Source organism: Lemur catta, chromosome 1, assembly GCF_020740605.2.
Source record: "Lemur catta isolate mLemCat1 chromosome 1, mLemCat1.pri, whole genome shotgun sequence".
NCBI lineage: Eukaryota > Metazoa > Chordata > Mammalia > Primates > Lemuridae > Lemur > Lemur catta.
The window spans coordinates 184,278,115-184,294,071 of NC_059128.1; the positions used below are offsets into that span (position 1 = coordinate 184,278,115).

Below are 15,957 nucleotides of genomic sequence, written 5' to 3' on the forward strand. Positions count from 1 at the left end.
AACTCACCCCTGAGATAATGACATTAATCCATTCATGAAGGAAGAGCCCTTATAATCTAACCACCAATTATGAGGTCCCACATGCCCACATGTTGCACTGGGGATTAAGTTTCCAACACATGAACTTTGGGGGACACATTCACACCATAGCAAGGGGTTTGACTGGATTACTTTTAGGGATCTTTCCAGTTCTAAAATTAAATGATATATTTTTTTTAAAGTTTAGGTTAACCTTATCTTGTTTTTTTCTTACTATTTCACAATAATCAACATTATCATCTATTAAAACATGGAAGCCTATAAGAGGTGCTGCTTGGATTCTCCATGCTTTCTCTTTCTTTATGATAGCATGGAGGCTCTTGTCAATATGAAGAAGGTATAAGATTCAAGCAGCCTGGAATGTTGAGCCAACTGAGGGATTACAGCTCCCCTGGACAACTGTATGAACCTATAGAAATTTTTTGTATGAATAGGAAGCAAACTTTGTTGTATAAAAGTCACTGATTGTTGGCAGTGGATTGCTACTGGATGGTATCCTATTGTAACGGCACAAGATCAGTCTGGCTCAACTTTTATGTAACAAAGTTGTGAGCTGTTTTTCAATTGCCATAAACACCCAAGTTGAAGGTCACGTAACCTGAGCATGCCCAGATGAAACAAGTGTGCAATCACTGGCAATAACCTAAGTGCTTGGACTGAGGAACAGGGACTGAATTAAGAAGTGGATGCCGCATGGCAGGACCCAAGGTCCAATCAGATGAGGCCCTGGCATCACACCACAGCAGGATCCAGTTAGATTATGCCTCCAGGCATCTCTTCATTGCAAAATCCAATCATATCATGCCTCATTACCCTACACTTATAAAACCTGACCCAGCCTCCAGCTTGGGAAGACAGATTTGAGCATTTCCTCCTGTCCCCTTGCCAGTTGACTTGTAATAAAGCTTTTCTCTTCTCAGAGGCCAATGCCATGGTATTAACTTCTGTGAACATCAGCCAACAAGCCCATTGATTGCTTGGTAACACTAGCTCATCCTAATATGGTTAGGTATAATATTGCCTCCATTTCATTGATGAAAAAACAGAGGCACAGAGAGATTAATTGATTTTCCCAAAGTTACACATTTAGCAAGTGGTAGAATCAGATTTTAAAATTATTGTCAGTCCTCTGGTATGTACCGATGTTTAAAAAAAAAGAAAATTGTAGTCAAGTTCTGCATTCTTAATCATAACAGACACACATTTTCTAGTAACTCCCTCTTAGTACTTCATCCTTGGAAATACTTTCAATGGATATTAATATGCTGCTTTCCTTTCTTGCAAAACATGCTTGAAATGTCTCACTTTATAAATTTTTAATTTACAATATTTTACGAACCTTTAAGTTTTATAATACATTGTGTATGTGTGTTTATATATAAAACATATATAAATGTATGTATGTTTTATAATGCATTATATATTATAAAACATAAAGTTTGGTAAAAGGTTGTATATTGAGTTTATAAACATTATTTATATATGAGTAATGAGTTCCTTGAACGTTTTAAGTCCTCCCTTTTGCCACAATCCCATTTTTATTAAAATATCCTCTTGAGAAAAAAAAAATTCACTCTAAATGCCTTTCAACAAGTATAGCTTTTAGGAGACTAGGAAGAAAGATTTCTAAGAAGCCTCTTTGTGCCTTAAAAAAATTTACTCAGTTCCTATGAATGAGCTTTGTTCCTGTCTTACTTATGATAGTTATTTTTTTAATCTATGATAGAGCTTTATGTCTTCACTTATTTTAAATTCTGCCTTCAAATTACTTAATAATGCAAATTTATATTGATTTAAATAGAAGTTATTTATTTTTGTCCCACTGCTTTTTTGGCTACTTTAAAACATGTATTATATGTTTTAAACATGTACTGTATGTAATATAACATTACAGACTATTAAAGAACCTACAAAGTATTAAATTACAGAAGTTTAACAGAAAAAATTTCAGAGAATTTAAACAACCTACAGAAAATTATACCACAATAATTCTATTAGGCTTTTAGTTTATAAAGTCCTTGATATACTTATACCTTTGGAAAACACTGCAGACAATTTATTTTTCTAAAAGTCCACACTATATCTGAAAATCCTCAAAGACTAGGAAACACTATAAAAAGTTTTAGTTGAATATTGTAAAGTACATTCTTAGCAATGTGGGGGTTTGACAATAAAAAAGTAACCACAGGACCAAATGAAAACATTAGGTCTTGTTTCATAAAAATAAAAAAAGCATTATAGGTAAAGTTAACTCTAAGGTATAATACTTTTTTCTTTCTAGAAATATAATGTTATGCCCCCCAAATATTTTAGAGTACTGGCCCAGATTAAGACTGTTACTAATTTATCATCAAATCTCTAGTGAAAGATCTCGTAAATTATCCAATATACACATAGTACAGACGCATGTAACATAAATAAAATTCAAACTCTATAAATATATATTAACCATAAATTTATAATTTATATAATTGTGTTTATATGTAATATCTAGGTTATATAAAATACATACTCTGCTTCAGCTGATAATACAAAAAAAGTGACTAGCAATTTGGCATCAGAGGAGAACCTAAATGCTGTCATTTATTTTCTTCTTTTCTGGTGTCTCATTAGAAACATATAGTATCTTAATACTGTCTAGTAACTATAAGGACACAATTTAACTTGGTTCCAAGTCAGAGAGACTAACTTGGTGAATACGATCTTTAGAAACCTGATAAATACACTGTCAGCCCAAAGACAGCCCTTGACATTTGTGGGTATTGTGTCAAAGGTCTCTCAAATGCGAAATTCCAGAATTTTCTTTTACCTATTTCATATGTACATACATACATATAAGTGTATATATGTAAATACAGAATAGCTAGAGAGAAAAAGATTTGTTTTTAATGGTCACAGTCACAGCTTATTCAATTTCACTTATTCTGGACATGGATCTTGACTATAGTAGTTATGTAATTTTTACCTAGCCATATAATAAAGGTAGTATCTGGAAGAGAGTTTTTATATAGAGCTATGTGAAGCTGTTAAGTGCATTGGGAATGACTTAACTCATCCCATAGAATAAAAATATAAATAATATACAGCTATCCTAAACATATGTTATAAACATTCATTCATTCAACATCTATTTGAGTGTCTAAAGATCAGACAATGTCCATCAGTAGTAAACAGAATATTGAAGTTCCTGTCCTTGTGAATTTTACCATCTAATCATTTTTCATACTATTGCCTTCCTTAAATTCCTCTTCGAAAATCGCCTCTCATTCCAAGGGATTCAATGCATTAAATGTTTACTGCTTTGGGATGAGAATGCTCTGCTGCAAAACAAATTGACCAAGCCTTAACTCAGTGATGAAATAACGCAGGAGGACACCTGTATGTTATTATTTTTTTGAGCTACAAGGTTTCAAAGAAATTCTTTCAACATCTCAGTATCTCAAGGATAGAAGAACATCCTGAGCTAATTACTGTCACTATACATGATATGCAAAAGAATTCTGACGTTAATTTTTTTTCTTTCATTAGGGAGCTGGCAAAAACTCTGAAGTAGCTATGAGAATAGTTTTTGGTTCTGATCTGGTCCAGCTTTCCCTTCATCTTGCATGGTCTGTGTTACGCTGATCTTGATTATTACTTACCCCTCTCCATCCCCCAACATCATTCCTGTTCCATACCAGGGTGTGCAGACTATTGCTTCCTTTTCAATAATGCCTTTTTTTTTTTTTAGCATTTTTAGGATTATGTCATTCTCTACATATATAATCGCTGTAAGTTTGCTTTAAGTACCAAAGCCTAATCAATCATGTTCTCAAAAATGGTTGCTGTTTCCAACCTTTTGTAAAATGAATGACACATTGCCCTGCAAGTAGCTTCTCTCTCTCTGCTACAGCTTTGCTTTCTAACGTGAGCACTCTGTGTCCTCTGGAAGCATCATCATCTTGCCTTGAGTTGACAGCTGGAGCATGGTAATAGGAAATGTGTTTTATCTTAAGTCTTTAGGCAGAAAGAGTAATTTCCTTATAGAGGTCCCAGCTTCCCTCACTAGGTAAAAACAATGATGCTTTGAAAGATTTCTTGGTTTATTTTAGGGATTAGCAAACTATGGCCTATTTTTGTAAATAAAGTTTTATCAGAATACAGTCACTCCCATTCATTTATGTTTGTTTAATGGCTGTATTCAAGCCACAACACAGAATTGAATTCTGAGTAGTTCTGAGAGAGACTGCATGGACCATAAAGCCAAGATTATTTGCCATTTGGCCCTTTTCAGGAAAAAATTTGATGATTCTTGGTTTATCTGAAAGAGTATCATTTCGATCTAAATTTATCTCTGGTAGAATGTTTGGGTCACTTTGTGAAATTTAGACACATCCAAATCCCCTTATCTATTCTAACATATATAATAACATAATATTATATAATAAGTTTTTATTATATATTTATACATAAATCATATATCACTGTTAATAACATCAATAGCAACAATAACAATAGCTAACATTTATTGAGTTCTTATAATGTGCTGTACATTCTTCTAAGTTATTTGTATGTGTTAACTAATTTAATTTCACAATCTTATGAGTATTAAGTTTAACACCATTTTCCAGACAAAGGTACAAAGCAGAGAGTAAATAACCAACCTATAGTCACACTATTGGTAAGTGAAAGGGTTAGAATTTGAACCTGATTATCCAGAGACAGAACTCTGGCTTACAGAAGCAGGATGATAGATGCTTTATTTTTCTGCCCAATTCTTTAGATTTCTTGCCTTTACCGACATCCTGTGAGCCTCAGTAAATCAGAGTGATTGCGGGGAAAGAGAACTTCTTGAGGCAGCACACATTCTTTAGCTTCTAAAGAAATGTTAGAATGATGCAGGTGGCCTCTTGTTCTTTCTTTTCAGTTAGTATCATTGAGCTCCACGGGCTTTATAAAAATTGCCTTCCTAACTCTTAGTTCCCTGAGTAGAAGTGAAGTTTTGCCCAAATTCTATGGCTGAGATGTTAAAGCATGCAAGCAAAATCATTTGTTCAAGATGGTACAGCAATTCAATGACAGATGGAAATTATTATTTTTTTAAAATATGGAAGGCTTCATGAATTTGCAGGTCATCCTTGCGCAGGGGCCATGCTAATCTTCTCTGTATCATTCCAATTTTAGTATATGTGCTGCTGAAGCGAGCATGGCAGGTGGAAATTAAATTGACCTCTCTCCATTTCCTCATTCCTTTGCCTACCCATAAAGGGGGAAGTGTCTCTGGGTGGCATAGTGAGAAATACTCCTGGGTTTTGGATGTATTTGAAGTGAAAATGTTATTTATTTATGAAGGACTTTAAAAATCTTGTATGAAAGAAAAACACAGTAAGGTCTTAGAAATAAAACTCCTGCAGAGGTGAAAAGTGATATTGATTCACTACTCACTGGGGTGGAGAAGTTAGAATCCGACAACCTGAATGTCATTTCTAACTCTCATTGTCGGTTTCTTTGAATCCTTCAACAACCACTTAATCTTGCCTGTGGCTCAGTTCTTGTATCTTCATAAACAGAATAATATCTATCCTGAAGAACTTTAAAAGCTCATAGGAAAAGCATAAGATGTTAGAATAAATAATGATGAGTTTCTGGTATGTTTGTCTTCATAACTGGCAATTTTCTTTGAAGTAAAACTCTACATCGTCATAAACTCTGGGTTCTCTAGATGATGATAAGAGGAAAAAGAGTTGTAGTGTATCTCTTTGCTTCCTTCCCTTCCACTTCTGATGCAAATCAGAATCACGAAAGTCACCATACACATTATCCAACTTTCCATTTGATGCTCAGATTAATATACTATGCAATGAAAAAAGGGTGGGGGAGAGAAAGAGAGAGAGAAAGAGAGAGAGAGAGGAGAGACAAGAGAGAAGACAGAGAGACCGAGAGAATATCTAGTTGACTTAAGATATCTGGGCTGATAAACTGGTACTGATGTTAAGGCATTGGGGTTGGGACGAATATGGCTAGCCTAGCAAGGTTAGGGATAAAAAATATTGACAAATTAATAGACACAGATTCCATATTTTAAAATTGATTTGTTTCAGAAAATATTTGAGATGACTTCCATTAAGTCAGACTTGTAAATGGGTTAAGTGTAACTGTGAAGGCATGGCAAACAACAATAACAAAAGTACAAAAGAAATCTATGCTGTCACTATGCAGAAGCTATGACTATTAGTCATTTATATGCACAAATGGAATCTATATACATATGTGGTCATAATTAAATATAGAACAAGCCCTTGTTTTTTCGTGAATCAAAGTTTCCTTGGAGATCACTTCATATTAATTCTTTTTATATAGCTGTTTTGTATGGGTGAACTATAATTTACTTAATTAGTTCTTTATTGAAGAACAGTTTTTTCCTCTATTGTTTCTCTTTAAAAAACAATGACAAGTGAACATCTTCACACATATATCAAAGTATCTTTTTTTAAGTACATATGTAAGGTAAATTCTTAGCACTGGAATTGGTGAGTCAAAGTTGCTTTAAATTTTGACAGATTTGGCTACATGCCTACCAAGAAGTTGCATGAATAACAGTAACATAAACTCAGGAATATTAAAAATGCCTGTTTTTTTCCCCACATTCTCATCAATACTGAGCATTGTGAAAGTTTAAAAAATTTTTTTGTCAATCAACTAGGTTAAAAAATTTTTGATTTAAGGGATTCTGAGACAATGATAGCATAAGAAGCACCAGGAATCTGTTTTCCCAGCTAGACAAAAATTGTGCTGGCAGAATCTATCTAATGTAACTATTTTGTTACTCTGGAATCTAATGAAGGCTTGCAACTTCCAAGGGAAGACTAGACAATAATTTGTGATTGATTTCAGTCAGTGTCAGCACAGTAGCATCTACTTATCCCCTCAGCTCCTGCCAGGCACCCGTCCCTGTGTTCCTAGAGCAGCTTGTACACAGCTTGCAGGGGAGCCAGGGAGAGCAGAAAGAACCCTGTTCTTCAAATATTGGAGAGCTGTGCTCTGATTGCTAGTTGCTTCTCCTGATCACAGAGATGCAGACAAAAATGTGGCCTGGCCATTATTGTTGCATCTCCCCTCATTGTTGCAAGTCCCTCTCCCTCACTGAAGTTACAGCCAGGAGATTTAAAGGGCCAGTGCCCCCTTTGCCTCCACCCTAAATTTCTCTCTCTCTCTCTCTTCCTCTCTCTCTCTCTCTCCTTTGTGGTTGTCAGAAATTACACACCAAGCCATTTAAAAGCAACTTCATATGCAGGGAAAATTAGAAAGTAACCATGCATGCCCAGAGAAAGGTGCAGGCTAAGAAAAGACCTGAGAAGACCTTAGGTTTATATATCAGGTTTATACTTGGCACAGAGACAAATTCTTAGAAACATAAAACCTACTAAGACTGAATCATCAATATATAGAAAATCAGAATAGACCTGTAACTAGCAAGGACATTGAATTAGTAATCAAAAATTTCCAACAATGAAAAGCCCTAGACCTGATGGCTTCAGTGGTGAATTCTACCAAACATTTAATGAACAACTAATACCAATGCTTCTCGTTTTTTAAAAAAAATTGGAAGAGCAGGGACTATTTCTTAATTCATTCTGTAAGGCCAACATTGCTCTGCTGTCAAAGCCAGAGAAAGTCACCATAAGGGAAGAAAACTACAGACAAATATCTTTTGTAAGCATTGATGCAAAAATCTTCAATAAAATACTAGAAAATAAAATTCGTCAGAAGATATAAATAAATAGAAACATATCCCATGACCATGGATTAAAAGTCTTAATATTGTTAAAATGTCAGTACTACCCAATGTGATCTGCAGATTCAACACAATGCCTATAAAAATCCCAAGTTCTTTTTTTGTAGAAATAGAAAAATTCATCTTAAAATTCATATGGAATCTCAAGGGACCCTAAATTGCCAATGCAATATTGGAAAAGAACAAACCTGGAGAACTCACACTTCTTGATTTATTTATTTTTATGCTTTCTTTTCTTTTCTTTCTTTTTTTTTTTTTTTTTTTGGCACAAGGTCTCACTATGTTGCCCAGGGGATTTCAGGTGCTGATTTATTTTCCCACAAGCAGCTGGGATTGCAGGTGCTGATTTATTTTCCCACAAGCAGCTGAGATTACAGGTGCTGATTTATTTTTAAAAGAAGTTTTTACTTTTAAGGCAAATTAATTAATCGTTTTCTTTGGGACATAAGAAACACTTCACTTCAGAAGCAAAAAATAGTCTTTTCTTTTTAGTGCTAATATAGTATTACTTTAAAAAATTGATATAAAAACATATAACAAAATTTGCCATTCTAACCAGTTTTTGAGTGCACAGTTTAGTTGTGTTAAGTATTACATAGTCACACTGTTTTGATGTAGATCTCTAGAACACTTTCATCGGGTAAAACTAAAATGCTGTACCTATGGAACAATAACTCCTCTTTTTCCACTCCCCTTATCCCCTGATAATTATCATTCTACTTTATGTTTTTTCGAATTTCACTATTTTAGATACATCATAAAAATGCAACATGCAGTGTTTGTCTTTTTACAACTTGCTTATTTCACTTAGCATAATGTCCTCAAGGTTCATTTATGTTGTAGCACATAAAAGGATTTCCTTCTTTCTTGTGGCTGAAAAATGTTCCAAAGTATGTATGCATCATATTTTGTTCATCCATTTATCTATTGATAGACATTTGGGTTACTTTCACTTAGCTATTGTGAATAATGCTGCTATAGGAAACACATATGCAGATATCTCTTCGAGAATCTGCTTTCAAGTCTTTTGGATATATACCCAGAAGTGAGATTACTGGATCATATTGTAGAACTATTTTAAATTTTTAAAGTAATTATCATACTGTTTTTCCATTTTATAGTCCCACCAACAATGCGCAAGGGTTTCAATTTCTCTACATCCTCACCAGCACTTACTGTTTTTTCATGGTTGTCATTTGTATCACTTTTGCATTTCAATTTTTACCTGTTGAATTTATTTTGGTATATACTATTAGAAAACAATTTTGATGTATTTCTGTTTCCTAAGTAACTTTTCAGTTGCTCCAACATAGTTTTATGTAATCTATCTTTTTCCAACTGATATAATATGACACCTTTGATATACAGGTATAATAATTTCCCATATGATTGTGTGTATTTCTGATTCTCTCTTCTGTTCCACAGATTATTTTCTGTTGATTCCTTTCCATTAAAATAATTTCTTATAAATTCCATTGATGGATACCATGAATGCAGAAAAGTGATAATAAGTGTATAAATCAGTAAATTTTCATAGAGTGAACTAACTTTTATAAACAGCACTAGAGTGTCAAAGCCCCTTTGTGCCCCTTTCAGTTGCTACTCCCTCCCCCAACTACTATATTGATTTCTAAATTATAATCATATATTAGATTTCCTGGGAATGATAAAGCATGTCCCTTTGTGTGTCTATCTTCATTTGTTCAACACAATATTCATAAAATTCATCCATGTTTTTGAATATAGTGATTCTTTCTCTTTGGTATACAGTATTCAAGTTTATGAACATTCCATAATTCATCTATCAGTTTTACCATACCAGGTACATTTGTGTAAGTACACTCTATGATGTTAGCACGATGTAGTAATAAAATCACCTAATGACGCACATCTCAAAAGGTATTCCTATAGTCAAGTGACACATGACTGTGGTTTATAATGGGTAGTAATTTTACCTGTCCTTTACTCTGGAGGGAGAGACTGTTTCTTTCTTCTAAGGCTGTAAACAAACCTGCCCTTTACTTTGGAAGGATATAGTTTCTGTATCTTTTAAGGCTGTTTGCTATGCAAACAACACTGAAAAGAGAATCCAGAATAAAGACAGTCAGTGTCTTTTCTTGCAAGACATGCAGAAACCTGAGAGACTGACCCATGGAGACTTATGTCTCCACAGGAACAGGACAATGATATTCAGTATTGACATTACTATTTAATATATCACTGGAGGTACTAGTCAGTGCTAAAAATACAAACAAAGTTTAGAAGGGATGGAAGTAAAAAAAGGAAATTATCATCATGTGAAATGATATGATCATAAACCTAAGAACCCAAAGAATCTATAGACATATTGTTACAATTAAAAAGAGAATTTAAGTGTTGGGTACAAGATCAATTTCTAAAAATCAGTAGCAGGAACAATCAACTAGAAAATCTAATAAAATACTTATTTTCATAATTTCATTCCTGAAGCACTAAAAATTAGGAAGTATCTGAGGAATTAATTTAACCAGGAACACTCAAGCCTGCCTTAGAGAAAACTTGAAAACTTCAGTCAAAATGCATAGAAGATGATCTACTTAAAAAGAGAAATATTCCATGATTCTAGATAAAATGACTTGGTTTTAAAATGATATAAATTCTTTCTAAAATTATATATGTATTTAATGCAATCTCAATCAAAATTCTAGTTGAATTTCTTGAAGAATTCAATAAACCTAACTTAAAATTTATTTGGAAGCATAGAGATCTATGAAGAATTAAGCCAGTATTATAAAAAAGTGATAATACATATAACAAAGCCATTATTATAAAGGTAGTAGGATATTAGTATAGGAACACATAAACCATCAATGCAACACAACGGAGAGTTCAGAGACAGGCATGTGTAAATACGACAAATCATTATATGACAAACATGGCCCCATGAAGCATGGGCTGTAGAGTAAGTGATAATGGGAAAACTGACTTACTTTATGGAGAAAATTAAAAATGGATTCTAACTTTGTACCACAAATAGGAGTGATTTCTATGGATTAAAGACCTAAATATAAAAAGGAAAAGTGTAAGTTCTTTGTAATGTGGGGCAGTGAAGTTCTTATTGATTAAAACTTAAAACATAAGCTGTAAGGCAAAAATGTTGATGAGGCTTTTTATACCAAAATTAAGAATTTCTGCTCAAAGCACAAATAGCATGGACAAGGTTTATAGAAAGATAACAAAAAGAGAGTATTTTTGTAATTGCTAGAACCAAAGCAAAACAAATAATAATTAGTATCTATTAAAAAGGATAGTTCCAAATCAATACTTGGAGAACAACTATCCCAATGAAAAAATAGGCAAAGGGTAGGAACAGGAAACTTACCAAAGAGGATATACTAAAAGCTAAGAAATATGCAAAGAGATATTAAAAATAGAGAAATTCAAGTTAAAACAATGATGAGATATCATTTTACACCCATTAGGCTAACACAAATAAGAAAGCTAAATAATGCCAAGATTTGACAGGGCTCTGAAAACATAGGAACATTTTCGCATTGCTGGTAGGAGTATAGAGAGAGTGGTGCAAACATTCTGGGAAAGTGCTCCTTAAGGAAGTTAATTCTTTAATTCTATACCTATAACCTGGTAGGTATATGAAGTATTTATGCAGATTAATAGGTGGAAATGTAACAGGATGTTCATTATAGCCTTAGTTGTGTGGGTGGTGAGCTGGAGGCAACCTGGGTGCCCATAACTGAAAGAGAAGATAAGAAAAATGTGATGGATGACATGCCTCAATGAAAAGCACTGATGAGTTGTACATAAACAATATGATATATATTAGAAATCTTCATCTTGAAAAGAAAAATTTAAAAAACACAATGACAGGCCAATGTAACAGAATCAAGAACTCAGGAATAAAGCCATATAGTTCTACAACCAACTGAGTTTTGACAAAGTAGACAAAAACATGCACTGGGGAAAGGACACTCTAATCAATAAATGGTCCTGGGAAAATTGAGTAGCCACATGCACAAAAATGAAACTGGATTCCTATCACCATATGCAAAAATTAATTCAAGAAAGATTAAAGATTTAAATGTAAAACCTGAACCCATAAAAGTTCTTAAAGAAAACTTAGGAAAAACTTTTCCAGACATTGGCCTAGGCAAAGAATGTATGACTATGACTCCAAAAGGAAATACAACAATAACAAAAATGAATAAATGGGACTTAATTAAACTGAAAAGTTTCTGCAGAGCAATGTAAATAAACAGAGTAAATAGACAACCTACAGAATGGGAAAAAATGTTCATAAACTATACATCTGAGAAAGGACTATATCCAGAATCTACAAAGAATTAAATCAGCAAGAAAAAAGCAAATAACTCCATCAAAAAGTGGGTGAAAGATATTAACTGATGTTTTTCAAAAGAAAATAGACAAATGGCCAACAAACATGAAAATATGCTCAACATCACTAATTATTAGGGAAATGCAAATCAAAACTACAATGAAATACCACCTTACCCCTGTCTGCATGGCTATTATTAAGTTAAAAAACAGGCCGGGCGCGGTGGCTCACGCCTGTAATCCTAACACTCTGGGAGGCCGAGGCGGGTGGATATCTCGAGGTCACAAGTTCAAGACCAGCCTGAGCAAGACCCCGTCTCTACTAAAAATAGAAATAAATTATCTGGACAACTAAAAATACATATAGAAAAAATTAGCCGGGCATGGTGGTGCATGCCTGTAGTCCCAGCTACTCGGGAGACTGAGACAGTAGGATTGCTTGAACCCGGGAGTTGGAGGTTGCTGTGAGCTAGGCTGATGCCACGGCACTCACTCTAGCCCGGGCAACAAAGTGAGACTCTGTCTCAAAAAAAAAAAAAAAAAAAAAATAGATGTTGGCATACATGCAGTGAAAAGGTAATGCTTATTTATACACTGTTGGTGGGAATGTAAACAAGCACAGCCTCTGTGGAAAACAGTATGGTGATTGCTCAAAGAGCTAAAAGTAGGCCTTGCATTTGATCCAGCAATCCCACTATTGGGTATCAATCTAAAGGAAAAGAAATCATTTTATAAAAAAGACACCAGCATGAAAATGCTTGTTTTAGCACAATTAACAATTGAAAAAATATGAAACCAACCTAAGTGCCCATCAACTCATGAGTGGATTAAGAAAATGTGTGTACACACACACACACACACACACACACACACACACACTGTTGGATACTACTCAGCTACAAAAAGGGATGAAATAATGTCTTTTGCGGCAACTTGGATGGAACTGGAGACTATTATCCTAAGTGAAGTATCTCAGGAATGGAAAAACAAATACCATATGTTCTCACTTATAAGTGAGAGCTAAATGAGGGGTATATGCAACCATAAAATTATGTAATGGACATTGAAAACTAAGCAAGGGGGAGGGTGCTGAGGGATAAAAATTTACCTATCGGGTACACTAAAACTGCAGTCCCCAACCCACACCCCTTTCCGTGGAAAAATTGTCTTCCGTGAAACCGGTCCTTGGTGCAAAAAAGTTTGGGGACTGCCGCACTAAAAGTCCAGACTTCAGTATGATAGAATTCATCTATGTAACAAATAACACTTGTACCGCCTAAATCTATTGAAATTAAAAAAAAAAAAGAAACAGGAAAGAAATGTTTGGTGCAAATTCTATATACATATGTTAGAAATACATGCGAATAAAACATTAACTCACATTTTGTAAGGACATATACAAACAAAAATGTAAATATTAAACACAATAGATTGGATGCCTTAGGGATAAGGGAAATAGGAATGAGGTATATAAATAAAGGGAAAAAAAGGAAAAAAGGAAAAATCACCCGTTTTATCCGGGTTTTCAAATATATTTGCGTAGAGTTGAGCAAATCATTCTCTAACAATTCTTACAATTTTTCTGTTTCTTGCATATTTCTCTCTTCTAAATTTCCTTTCTGAATGTTTGTGTTTTGGCACTCTGTGGATTAGATTGTGGTAGGTAGTCTATTTTATTGCTTTTTTCAAAGTACTAGCTTCAGGGTTTTTTTTTACCAATACAGTTTATCTTCTTTTTAACTCATTGTATTGAAAAATAAATTTGTTTTTATTTTCTTACTTCTTGGATTGCATATTTAATTAATCCTATTTCTTCTTGTTTAGTAATGTGAATGTTTGAGGCTATTTATTTTAGCTGAACTCTATTGTAGCTGAATCCCTTGAGCTGTGATTTGGAATGAGAACAGAAATGTTAACCTGTATGCTCTAAAACCAGGTGGTATTTTTCAATTGTGAATATATTATTGCCTATGGAAAAGTAGTTCTTGGGTAAGGTAGTATCTTCTCTTTTGAGCTCAAATAAATATTGCTCTTCCATTTCCAACGGTGTAGATGTATTGATTTCATTGAAAAGCTGCTATCAAATTTGAATCTTATTCTGGTCTCAATGACATACCCTGCCACTCACAATATTGCTTGCTGCTTGAAAATGGATAACTTTCTGATTTTGGCTTTGATTATATCCCTTGGCTTTTCCCTGGCTGTGGTGGACACCAGAGTCTCTGTAGATGCCTCTTAAAACATGCACTAAATTTGCACTGAATAAGCAACACAGAAAGAGGTAGATGAAGGAGAAAGTGGGAGTGTCATATCCTTTTCATCATCATTTTAAAAATTATATGCAATTTGTACTGTTTTTCACTTAGACCCAAAGTTATTTGAGAAGGTTTTCATTTTCATTTCCAGGTGGGAGAATACTTTTTCATATTTTTTAACATAATTTCTCATTTTATTATATTGGATGAGAGAAAGTGATATATATTAAATTTTGGAATGAATTTAGGTTTTCTTGATAGTTTAACATTTGGTTAGTTTTTATAAAAGATCTATGGGCACTTGAAAAGAAGATATATTCTCTATGATACAGCATTTGGCACTGAGTTTTGGATAACTCTGCTTCTGGACAACTGCAGAGACATCTCCCACTACTTTGAGTACAAAACTCACTGCACTAGAGAGTGTCCTACAAGACGGTGTTTTCTTCTCTATTTTCCACACTCTTTTTGGAGGAAGGGATAGCTGATTTTGTAGAGGAGAGTGGAATAGAAATACTTTTTTGCTATCTTTGATTAGAAGTTGCTTTAATAAATATCTTAAAGTACAATTTGAAGATAATAATAATAATGAAGCCCAAGTTAAACATCTTGAACTTATTAATTAATTTATCTCAAGTCAAAGCAAAGAGCCTAGATTGTGACCTGACTAGCCATGTTCTATAATAAAAATTGTTTACAATACTTCACAGGACTCCTCCAATTCTCTCTTTATGTTAGAATTTTATTGTCCTGAAGATTCTTAGGATCTTGCTAGAGGATTCTAAAATGAACCCTGAAAGAAAAACGTTTAATAGCTTTTGGTTGTAATGGGATTTGTCCTACAAAAAAATAAGCACTTTTATTTTATAAATATTTAAAATATAACAATATAAGTATTATAGTCAAGTCTTCTTAAAGCCAATGAATAGTATCAGTTGCTAAGAGATCTGATTAATATTAAGCATGAAAGTAGATTTTAATGTATAGTAGTAATAGATAAAAATTCTACAAATAATGATTGTGACAGAGCAAAGGGGAACTTTCATGAAAATTTTCTTTTCTCTGAGAGCCACCTAGGAAGAAGACTTCAGATTGTATAGTGTCATGCATAGAGTAGGCATTTAATATATATTTATTTTTTGTGTTAATTTAAGCTGCCTTTGTTAAAAAAAAGGTGAAAAAATAAAGATGAAGACTGAGTCATAGCATCTTATTGCCTCTCTGAAAAGAATTTGAGTGTTCTGAATGTGGCTTCAAGGTGAAGTAGAGAGAGGTCTTTGAAACATTTTAAATAAAGCAATCTTGAAAAAACTAGTTATAGAAAGTCCAAGAAAGAAAAAAAATTAGAGTTTCGATGATAAAAATAATAATAATAGCTTGCATTTATTGAGTGATTATTGCCTACCTGAGTCTCCTTCAAGTGCTTTACTTATGAGAGTTATCTCTGAACATTTATTTATGGGGTCTTTATATAGAAGTAGGATTAGATTCAGTCCTTAATTCTCCAAAATCGGGAAATTAGGACTAAGTTGTGGAAATTAGAAAGAGGTTTAAAGT

At 33.6% G+C, this 15,957-nt stretch overlaps 1 non-coding gene across 1 annotated transcript; it reads right to left on the reverse strand.

Moving 5' to 3' along the window:
• Positions 1–5,119: 5,119 nt before the first annotated feature.
• Positions 5,120–5,226, reverse strand: LOC123631089. The gene has a single exon (XR_006732965.1). It is a non-coding gene; the product is annotated as a U6 spliceosomal RNA (small nuclear RNA).
• Positions 5,227–15,957: the final 10,731 nt, after the last annotated feature.